At 50.4% G+C, this 19,973-nt stretch overlaps 1 protein-coding gene across 2 annotated transcripts in view; it reads left to right on the forward strand.

Annotated features, from left to right (window-relative positions):
• ZHX2 (zinc fingers and homeoboxes 2) overlaps positions 1-19,973 on the forward strand; it is a 153,647-nt gene that overhangs the window by 117,798 nt on the left and 15,876 nt on the right. The gene's annotated exons all lie outside the window — the stretch shown is intronic.

Genomic DNA, 19,973 nt, shown 5'->3' on the forward strand with positions numbered 1-19,973 from the left:
ATGCAGGCTGTGGAAGAGCCAGGCATAGGGGGATTTAACTTGGTGCCTTCTAAAATGCACGTCACTTCCCAGCACACACCCCTCACCTCTCCCCCTCCCCATTCGGTGGCTTTCCATTATCCTGGGGACAAAGTCCAGTGAGGCTATCCTCAACTCCCAGCTTTCTCTCCTCTCACCCCTGACACCCCATACTGCCCCTAAAATTGCACCTGGTACCCTTGTATTATCACTGCTTCTGTAATTTCCTTTCTCCTCTAGTAGATTTAAACTCCAGAGGCCAGCTGTAAGCTTGCTTACCTTGCCCCCCTCATTTCCAGCCCCCAGGATAGAACCTGGCAGTTAGTGGGTGCTCAAGTATCTGCCAAGTGAATAAAGGAACTTCAAACTAATGGGTTGTTAAGAACCAGACAGCCTTGCTTTTGAGAACATTGGCTTATCAGGGGAAACTGGACTGCTAGATCATTCCCTAATGCCTGGACTAGTGGCCTGGCGGACAAGTCATTAAAAAATAATTGGCAGGGGCTGGATGCGAAAAGCCTGCTAGGGTAGAAGGAGGTTCCAGGAGAGGAGTGTGTGAGTTTTGGCAAGAGCCTTGGAGTCGTGTCTTGGGAGACCCCGAGAGCTCATCAGATGAGATTCAATAGATAATCGGGAGCCACAATTGGCCATTACTACCATAACGGAGTAAAATCCGAGATGGAGGGAGGTTTACCTGGCAGCAGGCAACAAGGCATAAGACCATGGAAGGAAGGAAAGTCATTCCATGTCAGTAACCCAGACAAGGTGTGATGATAGCTTTAGTGTGGAAGCATCTAGAATGTTACAAACAGATGATAGAACTTGGATTCAGATTGAGGGAGAGAGAAACTCAGAGGAGCTAATGTACCATACCCTGGGCACACATATGAAAAATGGCACAGAAGAGGGTGTCCAAGGTGACTTTGTGTTTGCAGAGAGCTTGATGTCTTCCCATTGTGATCCATTCCGTCAGCCAGGAAGGAACCCCATTTCTTATTCATGTGATTTTGCACCTTCATATCCTCAGCTTTTATTTCTTTATATTTTGGCCAAGCTCCCGTACCCGGGGTCATAGCACATTGGCACAATAAGACTGCCCGTCAGAAATTCCTCTGGAAAAGGACAAAGCAATCACAATGACAGGCCCCTCATGTCTGAAGGAAAATCCACTAAGTATTTTTTTGTTTCCTGTCCTAATATACCCCTAACACATTTCTGTACCCATTTCTCACACTGATCTATAGAGTAAGCAGTGGCCAGTAGAGATCTAACTATTTAGGAAGCTATGGATGCCACATGGTTGGTTATAAGGAACTAATATTGCATTCCACCAAAAAGGGAAACCACAAAGGCAAAGGAAGAGTCCAGCTTGGATTCTTACTCGCATTCAGCGGGCTGGCTCAGCGCCGTGTCTCCTGTTTGCACAGCAACAGAGAGCTGGCGAAAGGAAGGTTCCAGATCGGATCACTGAGGAGAACCTGTTCTCAGCCTCAGTGGCCTCATATGAAAGCAGAGGCTGTAATGTTTCCTGCTCTGCCTCTTCAGGAGCTCCTACAGGATGATGTGCGTAAACGAGCTCTTTGGACTGTAATGCGCAATCACAACCTGAGGGGTGCTTCCTACTCTTGTATTATCACTGCTGTTATTATTATCGGTGTGGAGGGGGTGGGGAGGGGGCAGGGAGGACCACTGGCAAGAAGGAACACGCAGACCAGTGATTTTCTCCCAAAGAGCAGCAGTTTGCACAATTGCTTAGAAAACGGGAAAGGGGAATTCTGGAAGAGAGGGCAACCTTTACCGATTCTTTCCCGAGTTTAAATTGTTTAAAAAAAAAAAAAATCACACTTTTCTAGAGTCCCCCCATACTAGACTGACTTGGTAAGAATTTTGCCCCGAGATAAAGGTGACCCCAAAAGGGACCCTCCCTTCCTGCTTTCCCTCTGCATCTCAAATATGTGGACAGAGGAGAGACTGGGAACGCTGCCAGGCCCGCGTGTTAGAAGAGGGAGCGGGAGTGGGTGGCCAGCATGCCTGCAGCCTCCAGCCTTGATCTCTCCACCAAGACATCCCATCAGCATGGTCAACAGGAACCTTTGCCCTTCAGCCCAGAGCTGGTCCTTGGGGTTATCACGGGAACCCTCCCTGGTCAGAGAGGCCTGTTGCAGGTCCAGGTCAGGCATGCCTTGTCTCTGGGCTGCCAGAGGCCATGTGGTTCTTTGCGTGGACCATGACATGTCTCTCCGCCATGACATGTCTTTCCGCCATGACACGTCTCTCCGCCATGACACATCTCTCGGCCTCAGTGTGCTCACTCGTAAAATGAGCGGGGCTAGACAAGACCAGGTTCAGGTTTGTAATCTGTGCTCCATAATTGTCCGGGAACATTGGGTTTGGTCTTGCCTGACCAATACCGTTCAGCGATGATGGAGCACAGCCATGCAAGGGGCCCTGGGCCTGCACCCCCGGGGGAGCCCTGGGGATTTGTGCAGGAACCGTAGCTGCTGGCCTGTGGGAGAAGCTGGAGTTTGTGCTGTGGGCCCTGGGCCCAGAGAGGAACCTGCCACCGTTGAGTGACTTACTCCAGGATGTTCATCCCTTAGATGACCTTTAAAAGCAGGAAGAAAGGAAAGGGGAGAGAAGAAGAGGAAGGGGCAGGGAAGGGGAGAAGGCAGGCAGGCACCTTGTCCCCATCAGCTCATCTGATCCTCACCATGGCCCTGGGAAGTGAGAAGCAAAATGTGGATCAGGTCGCCTTAAAGACAGTTCAACTCTGGCAAGGCTCAAAGCAAGTTCTAAAGACGGGGGTGTGCCCCGTCACTGCTCGCTGTGGCCTGGGGCTCTTCAGGCGGTCCTCTTGGCATCACTAGGGCCCTTGAGAACAGGCTGACGCCTAGTCCCCACCCCAAGATTCCAATGTAAACCCTCTGGGGAGTAGTCTGAGCCTCAGGATATTTAAGCTAATGTGATTTATAATGGTAAAAGATCTTTCCGGAAGATTAATGACTTGGAGGAGGGGCCAAGAATGGGAAGCTGAAGACCAGGCAGAAGGAGGGAGGCAGGAAGTGATTGCAGGGGCCCCACGAGAGATGGTAGTGGGATCGGTGGGGGGGTGGCGGTGGTGGGAAATGAGAGAGGCCAGCGAAGCGTGAACCTGCCTGGGAGGTGGCGTGGGCAGGCCAAGCTGGGGCACATACGTGCGTGCTCACACATGTCCCTCTGAAGGCTGTCAGTTCAGAATGGGAGGCAGAGGTCATCATCCAGCTGTGGTGATCTTAGGGACGCTGATGCCAGCCTTGCAGGTCAGAGCCCAGCAGGGTAGGGGTTCCGGCTCATTGCTCATTCCCAAGGGATGGCAACCCAGCTTCTCCAGGGCCAGCAGACCGGGGCCTCTGGCTTCTGCCTGGGAGCAGGGAGGAGCTCACCTGACAGGTGGTGTGGGGTGAAAGGAAGATCACGGGCTGCATCCCTGGGTCCCCTTGCCCCGTGCCAGGGTCCTGCAGCTGCGATAACAGACCGAGCAGCTCTAGACACAAATGCCCATGCAGTTCTGGAGGTCAGAAGTCAAACATCAGATTTCTGGAGCTAAAGCCGAGATGTGCGCAGGGCCAGTTTCCCCTGGGGCCACTGGAGAACGATCCACTTCCTTTCCTTCCCTGGCTTCCAGTGACCGCCTGCATTCCTTGGCTTGTGGCTCCTCCATCCACCTTCAAAGCACGTCTGCCCGCCTCTACTTGCACCCTCGATCGCCTTCTTATCTGTAGCCACAACCCCCCCCACCTCCCCTTATAAAGACCTTTGTGATCCTATTAAGGCCCACCTGGATAACCCAGGATTATCTCTCCATCCCAAGGTCTTTCACCGAATCACATCATCCAAGTCCCTTTTGCCATATTCGGTCCCATTCACAGGTTCCAGGGATTGGGACCTGGATATCTTTGGGGGCCATGATCCAACCTCCTACATCCTGAGTCCTGTGCAAAGAGACGCAGAACCATAGCCCCTGGATGCAGTTTAAACCTATGTGGTTTTTGTCTGGGATGAGACTGGCTTGAATGAATGGCTTTGTGGAGGACGTTCTATCAGAGAGCAAGAGTAAATCTCCAGCCTGTATCCCAGGCTTTGAGATGAAGGGACGTCTCTTCGAGGTAGAGATGAAAGAGGTTCAAGAGAAAGCTGCGGGTTTGGGGATGCAAAGGAACTGCTGAGGGGCTGGAGACAGGAGTGGGGGACAGGATGGGGAGAGGGATCTGAGAGAAGAATCGGAGAGACTACTGAAAAGCCCCGTCTTGCCCTGATCCATGGCTGGGGAACAGAGAAATCTCACTCGTGTCCCGGCTCCAGGAAGATGGAGTGTGCATGCCTCAGCCACAAGGAGGGAAATGAAAAGGTTACACTGGGAATTGTCGATATGATGAATCCCTGTGGTCTCACAGCCTCTCTAAATGTTTTGATAGCAGCATTTGATGGATTGTAAATCAGAGCAGACCCATCTTAAACATTTGATAGCACCTTATTTATTTGTGTATGTGACGCGTAAAACCAAAATTGATTCCTGTTTCTTTCTGTCTCAGCAAGATTTTTTTTTTTCTTTTCTGCTTTCAGAAACCCATCCCTCGGCTCCCAGCCCTGTTTTGCCATGTTTGAGGGGTGTGGGGGTGTGTGCTGGTATGTGGTGGTGGCTGTTAGGATTCTTTCTACCCAGACAAAAGGACGCTTTGCCTTGGAGAGGGTGATAGCACCAGGAATTAACTGCAGTAATAATGAAGCCGCTTTGTTTCAACATGTGTCTTAATCTTGTTGCTTTTTTTTTCTTTTTTACGAGAGTATTGCTCAGAGAAAGGGATGAAATAAGATGGTACAGTGTGATAGATTTGTGATATGAGATCCAGGCCAACACAAAAACAATTTCCCGATTGTCCTGGCTTGAATCGGAGCTCCCGTGAGCCCCTCCAGGGGATCAGATTCACCTTGCCTTTGACATACTCTTTCTACCATAATAATTTCTGGTTTATAATACATTACTTCATCATCAACATTGCTACCATTTATTGAGCATTTACTGGGACCTGGCGTCACGATGGGGTCTTTATAAGCATTACACTGTTTATGGCATCCTAACAACCCTACGAGGTAGGCATTAGCTCCAGATTTATAGATAAAGTAACCAGATCTTGTGAAATATCTTGCCAATGTCATATAACTGGTAAGAGTTGGCTGGGGCCTCACTTCAAACCCCAGTCTGTTCTAATTCCAAAGCCAGTGGACTGACTCACTCTGCTTTACTGGCTTCCCAGCTCAAAACTCCTTGACCCCACCGTGATGCTGAGGACAGACAGCCACCCGACAGAACCCATCGCCCCAACACAGCGGCCTTTGAGAGACACTTCACCCACCTGCCCCGGGAGAGAGGCCACTTGAAGTCTTATAATGATGGTGAAGGACAAGATTCTGTGTCCTCTGTCCACACTTGCATGCTGTCCCTCCCCACATCTCATGGTTCGCCTTACCTAATGGACAAGCTTAGGTCACCTCTGAGAACCTTCCAACTTTGACGCCCTGTGGACTTTCTTGATTCTGGTCTTTAGTCTTTGGCTTCTTTCATTAAAAGCAGAGTGTTGTGGGGAGGGGTGCCTGGGTGGCTCAGTCGGTTAAGCATCCAACTCTTGATTTCAGCCCAGGTCATGATCACAGGGTTGTGAGATCAAGCCCCATGTCAGGCTCCATGCTGAGCATGGAGCTTGTTTAAAATTCTCTCGCTCCCTCTCCCCCTCCCCACCCCCGCTTGCTCTGTCTCTCTCTAAAAAAAAAAAAAAAAAAAAGGGCAGAATATGGTATTTGGGTGCAAAAAGTCTTTATTTGTAAATCATCAAGACAATGCTTCCTTTTAACTACTTAAAAAAAAACTGTATGCTATAGTTTCGGTTTTTAATCCACTTTATAAAAACAATTCCTAGAGACTACAATTTTTTTCTAATCTTTTATCTAGACTCCCAGATGACACCACCCCTCCTCTAAAACTTTTTCAGAGCTGTTTGGAGCTCTCAACTTATCTCACGTCCAACTATTCCTCACAGGTCCTAAGTAAGGAAGAGAACTTTCTTCTATTATAAAACCATTGAAGAGTTTCGTTTTCATGTGGGTGAGTGAAAAGTTGTACTTTTTTTTTATTTATTTATTTGAGAGAGAGAATGAGAGAGAGAGAGCACATGAGAGGGGGGAGGGTCAGAGGGAGAAGCAGACTCCCTGCCGAGCAGGGAGCCCGATGCGGGACTTGATCCTGGGACTCCAGGATCATGACCTGAGCTGAAGGCAGTCGCTTAACCAACTGAGCCACCCAGGCGCCCCTGAAAAGTTGTACTTTTCAATGAAACTTTTGAAAGCCTTTCAAAAAAGTATCATTGGGGAGAATAGAATTTTTAAATAATAACTGAATCACTTGAAAATTCCTTTGCAACGAACACAGAATGTCCCCAACGGTCAGTGAGTCTGCTCCTCTGTTGTCGCTGACTCATACTATCGAGTCAAGGCCACTCGTTCTCAGTAGAGAGAGTCCTAGGCCCAGGACTCAGCTCCTCGAAGAGGCGTCCCCTGCTTATCTCACTGACAGGGCTGTTCAGTCACCAACACGTTATTTTTCAAAACTCTGCAGAGCACTCAGCACAATCTATAAGTTGTTTTCCATTTATCTTCTGTCTCCCCCTCGGATCTTGATCAGAGACACCTTGAGAGCACGAATCTTTTGTCTCATTTCCTGAGTATCTAAAGCAGTGTCTGGGATTGTTGGGGATATAGTAGACATGAGTGAATGAATGAATGAATGAATGAAATGAACAAATGTAGGAGTTGTGTTCTCTTTTCCAAGGCCCATGTTTCTATTTCTAAAAAATAGGTCCTCTGCTATGTTTCCCTTTTAAAATACCAGGAATGTTTGAGGATGGGAATGGGGTGTCCAGATGGAACTGGGTGGTGGTGAAAAGCACCCCTCACCACCAGCTCCCACTGCTCCTCAGGAGGTTTTCAAGACAAGGATGCTGTGGTCAGATTCGTGTGTAGAAACAGGGGGTTCAATCGTGGCATCTGTTGTGAGGTATGTAGCAGCAAGAAATGCGTTTCTAGAAATAAAGCATCAACATTTGTGAATGACTGACTTTCCTTGATTAGCAAGGACGCAAGGCTAACCCTCTAAGCACATCCCTCCCGCTCACATCCTGAGATTCTTTCTTAAGTGAGAGGGAATGGTGTGGAATAATAGCCATCACAACCAGAATGAGAGAATGTTGCAAATGGACATGTCACCTAGCCTGTCTATCATGGCAGGAAAAGGCTGAGAATTGCTGTTTTAGAAAGGAACGGTGGCAGTGAAGAGGTTGGCCTGAAACTCTGGCTGTCGAGATGTTTTCAATTACAGGTGACAGAAAACCCCGTCAACTTGACAGAAGTGTGTTGGCATTCGGCGGGCTGTTTTCAGGACTCGCTGTCTGCACATCTCAGCTCAGCGTTCGGCCCCGCTCTCAGGCATGCTCCCCCTCGGGTGGCAAGAAGGCCGCTAGCAATCCTGCGCTTGCATCCAGTTGGGTCGGTAACTCCACCGCAAAGGAGCACATTCCCCACCACCACCCCGGTGGTTCTGAGAGAACCGGCAGAGGGAACCGCACTGGTTCTGACCGCTCGGCTCGGATCACGAGCCCATTCCTGAGTCACTCGTCATTGCTGGAGAATGCGACGCTCTGAGCGCTCAGAACCAAGCCACGTGCCCACTGCCCGAGGTCCCACGTGGACCAAGAGTGGGCAGGGGCCTTTCTCTGCAAAGAGCTGCTCTGCCACTGCCAGAGGAGGAGGGAAAGCCCGTTGGACAGGAGGGGCCGGCCACCAACAGGTGAAGCCCAGAGGCCAGGCCAAGACACAGCTGCCAAGGGAGGGAGGGCATGCGGAGAACTTGACCTAGCACTGAGGGATGGGGGTTTGGGAGGCCTGGTGAAACCGGAGTCAGGAAGAGGTGGTGCTTAATAAATTGTGGGGTGGGGGAATCCAGGTTTCCAGTCTGAATGACTGAGAAGATTATGGGACTTTTATTTGGAGTAAGGAGCATTGCAGAAAGATCAGGGGTGGGAGGCAAGGGATCCACATGGTTCTAGAAGTGTTAAATTTGGGGTGCCTGTGAGACTCCCAGCAATGGTCATAGATGCACAGAATACACACTTGGAAGACCCTCGAAGGCCATCCATCCCAGCCTCTGCCGAATTTCCCCTTCAGATACCGTCCAGGTCGGGTAACTAAGTAGTCTGTTTTCCAACTGACCAGAAAAGGACCATCTGGGGTTTTTTGTTGTTGTTTAAGATTTATTTATTTTGGAGAGAGAGAGAGAGAGAGCAGGGGGAGGGGCAGAGGGAGAGAAGTAGACTCCCCACTGAGTGCAGAGCCCTACCCGGGGCTCAGTCTCACGACCCTGAGATCATGACCTGAGCTGAAATCACAAGTCAGACACTTGAACTGACTGAGCCACCCCGGCGCCCCTCATTGGCTTTTTAATTTATGTATTATTTTCCTTGGTTTTCATGAACCATCTTGGCCTTGTTTAAAAAAAAAAAAAAAAAAATCAGGTTTCAGTGGAGAATGGCCGCTCCAGGCTTTGTGCACACAGCTCAGCGTCACTGTCAGCCAGCAGTCGGAGCGGGAGGGCTGGGGCTCTGCTGAGAGGGGCTGGGGCTGGAAAGGCTGTTCGGGAGCTAGCTCTCTGCAAGGACGAGTGTAGAGCTTTGGGATGGAGGAACCGGGGGGAAGGCAGTTTGCCCCACGGGGTCCAGGAGGGGGCACAGATTTGGCAGTTTGAGAGAAAAGCATCAGCAGAGCAGGGAGGACAGAACATGCCAAGGTGAGGGGTGAACAGGGCAATACGAAGAGGGATTCGGATTCGGATTAGGATTCGGATTCGTATGAGCCACTGTCATCTCAAACTTCCTTTGAGACGTTTGATGGTGGCCTAGTGTCAACAACAGTACCCTGTGTTGCAAGCTCAGAGCCCATCACGTCGGGGACCCAGAGACAAACGCAGTGCCCACATAGCTCACTGGTACTCTCGGCAACCCCTGGACGTGGGGACCATTTTCATGCCCACATTACAAACAGAAAGGCTGAGGCTTTAGCAAATTGATGTAACGTGTCCAGCCTCACCCAGGGACAAGAAGCAGGTGTAGAAAGCAGGTCTCCTTCACTCGGGGCCTGAGCTCCTAACCTCTGCCATGGAAAGCTGGTACAATAATGTGTGGGGGCCCCTAGGGGGGCTCAGTTGGTTGAGCGTCTGACTCTTGATTTCAGCTCAGGATCATGAGATCGAGGCCCGAATTGGGCTCCACACCGACATTGGGCTCTGCGCCCCGTGTGGGTCTCCCAGCCCTGTGTTGGGCTCAAGCTCAGCATGGAGTCTCCCTGAGATTCTCTCCCTCTCCCTTCTCACACTTGGGCACACGCATGCTTCTCTCTATCCCTCTCTCAAATAAATAAATAAAATCTAAAAAAAAAAAAAAAAAGTGTCAACCAGGGCAGAATTGAGCAGCTTTGGGAAATTGGATGTTGCTTTTCACTTTTGTTTTGCTTTGTTTACTCTTTTAGGGAAATGGGAACCTGAGGTGTTCCTCACCCAGAGGGAAAGGGATTCGGGGAAAGGAGAGGATGCACCCCGATGAGTGCTGGGCTAGTCCCTGCAGAGCAGCAGGCCAGGTGGAGGAGTTAGCCTGTCGGGGGGGAGACCTGCTACCTCCTCCAAGGTGGAGAGAAAAGAGATAAGTGTGGAGATGGGGAAGAAGGCGACCTTTGTCTTGTGACTTGATTGTCTCACAAGATAGAAGGCAAAATCTAAAATAGACAGGCAAAGTTAGGAAAATTAAAAATATTGGCACAGTTGCCATAGAAATTTCTATGGGCATGAACAAAACATGAGTAAGAAGATCTCAGAGCGGCACGACTCGGATGAGCCGAGCTAGTACGAGTGCACAGCACCGTCCCCAGGGTTGGCAGCTAAGACAGGGATGTGGGGCTTAAGGTCAGGTGTGGAGGGTACACAGTGGGGAGGTGGAGGGGAGGTAGAACAAACTGTAACCTCTTACAGTTTGCCTTAACCTCACTTTGCCACCTATTTGGTTGCCTATTTGGAGAACCAGAACAGGCCAGTGTTAAAGGTTCTCATTCAGCCCCGTCCTGCAGGCGGAGAATCCCCCCGTTTTATAGATGTGGAAACTGAGGCTGGCCTGGTGAATAGTGCTCTGCATTTGGAGTACTCCAGGCTGCATGTGGGTTTGCGGCCTGTGAGGTGGGTATCCTGGCTGTGGCCAGAGAAGGAGGGACACCTCCATTAGTAAGTGGCAGAACCGGGATTGAAACCAGGGGGGAGAGCTGGCTCCAGCCCGTGTCCCTTTCCACAATCCAGGCGGGCCCTAGTGACAAGTACTGAGCGGGGGAAAGGCCGCGGGAGGCCAGGTCCTCAGCGAACGAGCTGTGGCATCTGTTGTTTCTGAGTAAACGAGTACATTCTGGGCTCCGGGCTCACATAGGCCCAGGCGTAGCTGGCTTTCTTTGCCCGCCCCCACCCCCGGCTTGGGTCACCACTCCTACCCCACTGCTAGCAGGAGAACAGCCCCCACTCAGAGCCCTGTGTTGCCTAAATGCATGGTGACGCTATGGTGGGGGAGGCTGCGTGGGGCTGCCACAAAGTTCATTTCATCCCCTGGAACTGGCTTGGCCAGAGGATGCCATGCAAGCTTTCTTCTACCTAATAAGAGAGCATCTCAAAGTAACAAGTGGAAAAAGACATTACAATTCAATTAATATCTTATTCCTCTGAACGCTCCCAGAGGGAGAAAGCCACTCAGAATTTGTGAGAAATCTAATTTATAGACTCAGTGTCAGGAAATGGAATGGTTCACGGTGAACAGCTGTGTGTTCCAGGGGCCACGGAGTGGGTGTGGAACCAGAACTCCAGCAAGCCGGTTACCTCTCTGGGCCTGTTTCCTCATCTGTGAAATGAGCATCATGGCCACGTGCTAGTGTCATGGGGATGACAGAGATTATGCATGGAAACAGCATCTTGTTACACCGTCCTGCCCATGCTTAACCACATCAGCAAACTCCTTTTCTTAAAAAAAAAAAAAATTTGTCCAGCTGAGCAACTGAGCCATAAAAACACAAGATGTAGCATCTTAAAGTTCACCTCCAGGGCCCCTGGGGGCTCAGTCAGTTGAGTATCCGACTCTTGATTTCAGCTCAGGTCATGATCTCAGGGTCGTGAGACCGAGCCCCGCATGAGGCTCTGTGCTCAGCACGGAGTCTGCTTAAGATTCTCTCCCTCTGCCCCTCCCCCCCACTGTCCCTCTCCCTCTCTGTCTTTCTAAAATAAAATAAATCTTAAAAAAAGGGTTCCTTGCCCCCAGCCACCAGCTCTGCTGCTATGGACTGCTGTGTTCTAAAGCGGTCTTACGCTACATTACCGAGCACCTGTCGTTCTGTTCCTTCTTTTCCAGCATCGCCGTTTTAAACAACAGTTCTTTCCTCACTTCTGCATTGTCCTCTGAATTGTCATTGCCCTCGGGGGCACGCCGTTCTACTCCAGACCGACCCGGAGTGCGGTGAGAAACATCTCCCGTCTTCACGGCGTGGAGCTGGCCCCCACCCGCCTGCTTCTGAGTTAGCAGAGGCCAGGTGACGTGTGCCTGCCCAGGCCACTGAACCTGGTGGCACATCAGCCACCGCGGCTGCCCCCCCACCCCGCCCCGCGGCTGTGAGAAGTAAAGATTCCTAGGCCTGCTTCTGGTGGTTTGGGTTTAATAAGTCTGCATGGCAGGGGGGTGGGGGTAGGGGGCCTCGGGAAGAGGAATTTTGCAAAGCACCCCAGGTGGTATCTGATGGTTTGGGAGCCACGTTGTAGGGCCCACCCCCGCAAAATTCAAGTTTAGATTTAAGTACGCTGGGGAGAAATCAGTAACACTCAGGAACTCAGGGTCACCAGTGACATTTCAAAGGCAATTCCCACTTAACAGATGAGAGAAATGGAGCAAGGATGGAGACAGATGAGGAGTCCCCTGGGCAGTCAGGCACGCAGAGCAAAGCCCAAGACCCCGCATCCAGTTCCTCTCTCTGCCCCACCTGCCCCCCATCACCGCCACAGGGCACTGACCCTTCCGAATCCCTTCTTCTGGGGCAGTGGAGGGGTGGGGAGGTGTTGTGACTTTAGACCACAGAGGAACAATCACACACATGCGCACACACACACACAAGGTCTACCCTTAGGAACTGAGGTGGAATCTGTTAACAGCTCCGTCAGAAGACCCAGCAAAGCTAAAAGCATCTTCTTTGGCTTTGATGTCTTGACAAGATGCTTCCTTTGAAAGCCCAGAGACAGCCCTGTTATTTCCTCTGACAGCCCCGGTGAAAAGCCCTGAAATGAGAAGTGGCGTCCCCACCGAAGCCCGGAGGTCCGATTCCTTGAGAGCGGCCCATGTGCTCCCCGGGGTGGGGTGGGGGGGTGACGTCAGCCCGGGAGGCCCGAGGGGTGCGGGCTCCTCAGCCAGCTCTGACCTCTGCTCTGCCTCGGGCTGGAGACCCCCAGCCACAGGGATCTCTGCGGTCTGACTCTGCACCTGCCCCCCACATGCCTTCCTAGGGAGATCAGGAGCCTGGACATTTCTTGCATCTGACAGCCAGGCTGTGTGTCAGCCACCTTGAGACAGAGTTTCCAGAGGCTGGTCTGATGGTTTGACCCATTTTTACTTCCCCTGAGGGCCACAGGCCACTTGTAGGGAGAGGTCAGGAACTGCTACCACCCTGTCTCTGGCAAGGAGGGGGGAGGAGGGAAGTGCGTCCTTGGGGAGGCTTCCAGAGCCTTGCTGCTCCACGTGTGGTTTACCTCTGCATCGCTATCCTCCCCAGGGGGCTGGCAGAATCTCAGTCCCACCCCAGACTTCCTGAATCAGGACCTGTATTTTAACAAGATCCCCATAAAGCTTGTATCCCAGCTCTGCTGCTCCAGGCTGCGTGACCTCGGCCACGCTCCTTAACCTCTCTGAGCTTCTGTGTCTACAGAGGGTCTTTGAAAAGTGAAACACTTAACACTTGACATATACCAAGACTTCAGTGAATGTTAGCTGTCATTGTTATTGGGAAAACGAGTGAGGGAGAATTGGTCTTACCATTCAGACCCGAATCATCCAGCCATGGGGAAGGAGGTCCAGACTGAATGGGAGAAAGTTCCAGATGAAAAGCGAAGAGCCCTCAACGTATGCCTAGCGAACAAATGTCAGGATGGACAGAGGAGTGTCTCTGGCCGCCTGCAGCCTCGCTGTTTAATTTGGGGTTAGTTCAGATTAGTGCTCATCTGCTTGGTTTGGGGGTTCCTACCTTCCCTTCCTGCCAGCCCCGCCCCCCCCACAAACGCATCTCCAAGAGCCTGACGGTCCCATGACTCTGTTGCCGGCGGAATGAAATGGCAGCTCCTTACCGTGGCCTTCAAGGCCCTTCACAGTCGAGGCCCAAGCTGACCAGCCAGCCTCGTCCCAGCTTCCAGCCTCACGGCCTGCCCTTTGACCTCAGTCGCGTCATTCCTGACATATGTCCTTGCTCGTGGGCTGCCTCCTCCGCCTGGGAGTTTATTCCTCTGATTGGGGTCCCCCTCCCCTTTCTCTCTACGCCGGGATCCTACTCCATCCTCGGAGCCCTGCTTAACCAGCGGAGGCTGCATCGTGTGCCAAGAGCATGGGATTCAGCCTGGACTGACTTTGTTCAAATCCTAGCCCTGCCATGGACTCGCCACATGACCTTGGCAAGGCACTCGGCCCCCCTGGCCTGGGTCCGCTCTTCCGTACATTGAGGCTCGTAACAACTGCTTGGCAGAGCTGTTGTGAGGACTCCTCCACATAGTGGGGAGAGTTTCAGTGAATCAGAGTCATGGTCGTTTTATTTCTAGAAGAAGATAACCTCCTCTGGGAAGCCTTTTGCCTTCCTCCCACCCTGTCCGACGGAATGAGGCACCACCTGCTCCCGTGTTTCCTCAACTCTTTCTCCTTGTCTGTGCAGCGTCCAGACGGTCCCCTGACGGCCTTCTCGGGGAGGGAGTCCCTGAGCTCCCTGCTTAGAGTCACAGGTCGCCCCACTCTGCACCCCATCTCGTCACTGCTTGACTCTTCTCCATGGTGCTTACCAGCTGTGGGGCTTCTGCCTGTTTATACCCGTGAACGGGAGCTCTGCCAGAGTGGAGATTCCCATTGGTTCTCTCATGTATGCTGGGGGCATCTGCACTCCCCGCGCTCAGTATTGGTTGACTACATGAACAGATCACTTTCGTGTTCGGGTGGCACTGCTCTGCCTGGCTGTTAGGGGCTGAATCGGGTCTCCGCCCAACCCCCTCCGCCTGCCCCACCCTGCCAAATTCATGTGTTACAGTCCTACCCCTGAGAGTGGGACTGGATTTGCAGATAGGGTTTTTGAAGAGGTGAGGAGAGGGGCACCTGAGTGGCTGAGAGCTTAAACGTCTGCCTTCGGCTTAGGTCATGATCTCAGGGTCCTGGGATCAAGCCCCGCACTGGGCTCCTTCTCAGCGGGCAGCCTGCTTCTCCCTGACTGCCCCTCCCCTCCCCCGCTTGTGCTCGCTCTTGCTCAAATAAATAAATAAAATCTTTAAAAAAAAATAAAACAAAAAGGTGAGGAAGGCCTTGGGGTGAGCCCTAGTCCAGTATGACCGGTGTCCTTCTGGGGAGATCAGGAGGTAGACACATGCAGAAGGAAGGACGTGTGAGGACACAGTGGGAAGGGGGCCATCCACAAGCCAAGGACAGAGGCTTCAGGAGAAACCAACCCTGCAGACGCTTCAGTCTTGGACTCGTAGCCCCCACAACTGTGAAAGAAATATTCCTGTTGTTGAAGCCACCTGCTCTGGGGTCTGGGGTGCTTGTTACGTATGGCAGCCCTGGCTGACTGATACTCCAGCTATGAGCTTCTCGAGGACAAGAGCGCAGCTTTCTTTATCCTCCTGCCCCCACATCCACAGGGCCCAGCCCACACCCAAACGCCGTGCACAGCGGTCTGATTGAATTGCATTCCGTCCGCAACACGGAGGCTGAGGATGGAGGAAGCACCCGCTGGTGAAGGAAGGCCCTCTTCGTAATGGTCTGTAGAGGCTCGCCGTTTCCATTATATATTATTTGTTCCGAGGTCTTGTCATTGCTCATTCCTCATTGGGTTTCTCTGTGATGCGTGATAAATGCCACAGTGGATACGAGGAAAACCTAGTGCATGTCAAAAACATGCAGAGGAGGCAAGGGTCTGTGTTTGGTACTTGGGCTCCCTTGCCACGAACCATGAACTTGTCGCACTCTGTCTCCACGGTGCTGTGAGGGCTGGGACAGCTGGAAAGACGGACATGCTGCACAGAGTAGTCACAAGTGAAGGAGATTTCTCACCTCTCCTCTCCTTCGGGGCCCCAGGATCTTCATCACAAATGTGCTTGGTCCTAACCTACGCAGGCACCCCCCACCCCAAGGCAGGGATCGCTTCTGAGGCTTCCCACTGCCGGGCCCTTGGCACCGGGGCTGGGGCAGCCAGCAAACAGCTGGGTGCTGCCCGTAAGTGGGGTGTTTGCAAGTCGGCACAGAATGTGCCTGCGCCCGGGTCAGATCCATGGGAAGCTGGACAGGGTGAGACCGGCCATGCAGGGCGCGTCTGCTGGGATACTCGCCCCTGCCTCCCCACATGGAAGGGGCTGCGTGGGAGTTTTAACAGGCATTTCATTCATTCGTTCATTCATTCATTCACTCACTCTTTCCTTTGTTCATTTGTTTACTTTTGCCAATTCTGCCCGGTATGCATCTGAATCTGAAGATGGCTGGCAACACACGTAGCCTCCACTCCTGCGAGCACCAGGCTTCACGGCGCTGGTCCCGACCTCGCCATGGCTCACGGGCCCCACGTGCTGCTCTTCTGTAGATGCTCACCCCCTCATTGTGCCAGGATTATTCTTCCAAGGGCAGTGGTTCTGGCAGCTCCATCGCGGGGACCCTGAGAGATGGATTCTTCAAAGGCTCGATGTGTTCCGAGCCCTGCCTCCACTCCTTGCTTTTCTTCCTTCATCTTTCCTTCTTTGTGATCCCCTGCAGTTTGGACTCCTGGTTGTCCGACGAATATTAGAAGATACTGTTTATTCTGAAATGCAGTTTTTGGAACATTGACAAGTTCTGGGATGTTTTACCACAATTTGGTTCGCTTCTGGGCCTCATTTGTCAACAGATTTAGATCATCCTACATATTGGGGAGTTTCTGTTAGAAAATTCTCTTCTACCCTGCGCCCATTCCTGCCCGATTTCTTTGTTCTGCAGGACAAAAGTCTCCTTTTGCTCCTTCTCTTAAAAATTGTATGTCAGGGGCGCCTGGGTGGCTCAGTTGGTTAAGCGACTGCCTTCGGCTCAGGTCATGATCCTGGAGTCCCTGGATCGAGTCCCGCATCGGGCTCCCTGCTCGGCAGGGACTCTGCTTTGCCCTCTGACCCTATCCCCTCTCATGTGTTCTCTCTCATTCTCTCTCTCTCAAAATAAATAAATAAAATCTTTAAAAAAAAAATTGTATGTCAGGGCACCTGGGGGGCTCAGTCTGTGGAGGTTCTGCCTTCGGCTCGGGTCATGATCTTGGGGTCCTGAGATTGAGTCCCGCGTTGGGCTCTCTGCTCATTGGGGAGCCTGCATCTCCCTCTCATGCTCTCTCTCTCTCTCTAAAATAAATTTAGAAAGTATTTCTTAAAAAATTGTATTTCAAATGCCCAAGTCTCTTGGCTAGTGTGTGCAAATTTAGCCACCTTCCACTGTGTCAATAGCACCCTCTATGGAACTTTAGGACCCCCTTCCCCTTACAGAGTTCCTCCACTCATATGAACCCCAACACACGCACATGCAGGTGCACACACATGTGCATACGCCGTACTGAGATTTTGCTGTGCCTCCTCACCCCACATCAGCTACAGTTCCCACGAGGTAGCGTCCTGCAGTTAATTTTCCAGCCAACGTTTATAGAAAGCATACTATGGGCCAGGTGTGGTTCTAGGCTCTGGGGAAACCACAGTGAAAAGTTTCTGCGTCTGTGGAGTTTACATTCTAAAATAGCACCGTCTAGTAGAAGGTCCCTCAAGGATAGAAACAGCCTGCGCTGTTTAATACAAGAGCCACCAGCCACACGTTACTCTTGAGCACTTGAAAAGTGGCCAGTGTGACTGAGGAACTGATTTTTAATTTTAATTTCATTAATTTAAATTCAAAGAACCGCATGTGGCTAGTGGCTGGCGTATTGAAAGCACAGTTCTAACGGAAGAAATCAGTGAGTAGGTAAATACTCTCCCCTCCCTCCTTTAACCACAAAATGTATGAGTAAATCTGAAATATTGGAAAGTGCTATGAAGAAAGCAAAGGAGCGTAAGGAAAAAGAGTGATGGGGGGAGGCATTAATTTCGGTGGGGTGGCAGTCGGGAAAGGCCTCTCTGTGGCAGGATGACTTTCAAATGGAGCCGTGAGCACTGAGGGGCCCTGGGGTGGGACGTTCCAGCAGAGGCCCTGAGATGGAAAGGATGCACCTGTTCCAGCAGCCGGAGGGGGATGCTCGAGAGGGATCAGGAAGCATGGGTTTGCAGCTGTTATAAGGGCACCGAGAAAGGGCTTCATGCAGAAAGGTGACGTGAACTGATTTTTATCTTAAAACATCCCTCAGCTCTGGAGGGGAAGGAAGCAAGAGACCCATGGGAGGCTGCTGCAGGATTCCAGGCAGGAGGTGATGGTAGCTGAGACAAGGCAGGGAGAAGGGGAAGTGGTGCGAAGTGGGCTAGTACTAGATTTATTCCGAAGACAGCATCCACACGATTGCGGATGGATTCACTGGGGTGACACAAGGAGGTTTTTAGCCAGAATGAGCAATGGTAGAGCCATTGACAGATGAGAAACTCTGGAGGAGGCAGTGAATGGCGGAGGGGGGAATGAGAGTCTGATCAGCAGGAATGTGGAGGCTGAAGATATTGATTTGGGTGTGCTCAGCAAAAAGACATGGTCCCCTCTGCTCTGCTGCGCCCACGTCCTCTCCTCACCAGTGCCCTAAGGGATCCTCGCCCACTGCTGATGACATTGCCCAGCATGGAAATTCCAGGGCTCCTCCTTAGAATGGCTGGGCCCTGGGTTCACAAGGGGAAATGCCCCTCCCTGAGTCCTGCTCAGCTCTGTCACCTGAGCTCCTAGGCAGGTGGGTATGGGCAGAGTACCACAGAGTTGCTCATAAAAATAAGTCTTCACTTCTGCCTTGACCACTCTCTTCAGTGGGACTCCCAAACCCAAGCCATTCCCCTTCTCCCTGGATGTCAGCTATACGTGTTTGAAAACCCAGCTCCCTTCTCCTTTAACCACACCATGAAAGGGCCCCTCTGTATCAGCCCATGCATCTAGATGCTCAACAAGGCTAGTTCCCCAGTTTGCGTTCTCTTAACATACCCTACTCCTATTAAGCAAATTGTTCCTGTACTCCCAAATTAATATTTGTTTATTGCAATTCCAATCAAAATTCCAACAGGATTTTATTTTGCAGATGATTCTGATTTATGAGAATTGATTTAGGTAAATAAGTGATCAAAAGAACCCAGAAATGTTTTGCAAAAGAAGAGTGATATGGAGGAATTCACTCGACCAGATGTTAAAACATACTCTTTTTTACAGGGGGGGAGTCATGTGGTAGCTGTATTTATTTTTTCAGGAACCTCCATACTGTTTGTCACAGTGGATGCATAAAACATACTCTATAAAAAAAATTAAGTGAGGCGTAAGTATGGGTCCCAATAGCTAGATAAGAGGCACAGAATAGATGACTTAGAAACGCCCTAGTATATATAAAAATTTAATGTATGACAAAAATGATTTCACAAATTAGTGAGAAAAGATAACACAATACATGCTATGAGATAATTGGTAACTTTCAAGAAAAATGGTTAGAATTGTATCTTACAGCTTAACCCAAGATTAATTCAATTCCAGATGAGTTAAATGTAAAAAATAAAGCTAAACCACTCTAAGAAAACATAGAATAATATGTCTCAGCTATCAAAGAAGACACTTTCTTCTTTTAATGTGCAAGTGATTTTTATTTATTATTTCTGTTGAAGTAAAATTGACATATAATAGGGGCTCCTGGGTGGCTCAGTTGTTAAGCGTCTGCCTTCGGCTCAGGTCATGATCTCAGGGTCCTGGGATCAAGCCCCGCATCGGGCTCCTTGCTCTGCGGGAAGCCTGCTTCTCCCTCTCCCACTCCCCCTGCTTGTGTTCCCTCTCTCGCTGTCTCTCTGTCAAATAAATAAATAAAATCTTTTTAAAAAAATTGACATAGAATATCCTGTTAGTTTCAGGTGCTCATTGTAGCGATTCGATGTTTTCTTGTCATTATGAAATGGTCCCCACGATAAGTCCAGTTACCATCTGTCACCATACAGAGTTATTACAGTATCACTGACTATATTCCCTATGCTGTACATTACATCCCCAGGACTTATTTTTTTATAAGTGAAAATTTGTACCTCTTAATCATTACCCTTGACCTATTTCGTGTGCCCCCCAAATCCTCCCCTCTCTGGTAACCAGCAGTTTGTTTCTTATAATCGGAAATCACTTTCTACATATAAAATCACAATGAAAGGGGCCACAAAAGAAAAAGGTTGGTAAATTTGCTGCCTAAAACTTAAAATTTTTACATGTAAAACAAGAAAAACACCATATACAAAAGTAGAAGGTAAATGATAGACTAGAAACATTTTGCAACAAATATAATAAAGTACTGATACTCTTAATCTGGAGAGAACTCTTATAAATTAATAATAAAACCACTGAGCATCACAAGATAAAAATGGCATAAATAAGCAATTCAAAAAGAAAGAACACACATGGCAAGTAAATCTCTGAAAA

This window comes from Leptonychotes weddellii, chromosome 4 (assembly GCF_054177405.1).
Source record: "Leptonychotes weddellii isolate Sample4059 chromosome 4, ASM5417740v2, whole genome shotgun sequence".
Classification (NCBI taxonomy): domain Eukaryota; kingdom Metazoa; phylum Chordata; class Mammalia; order Carnivora; family Phocidae; genus Leptonychotes; species Leptonychotes weddellii.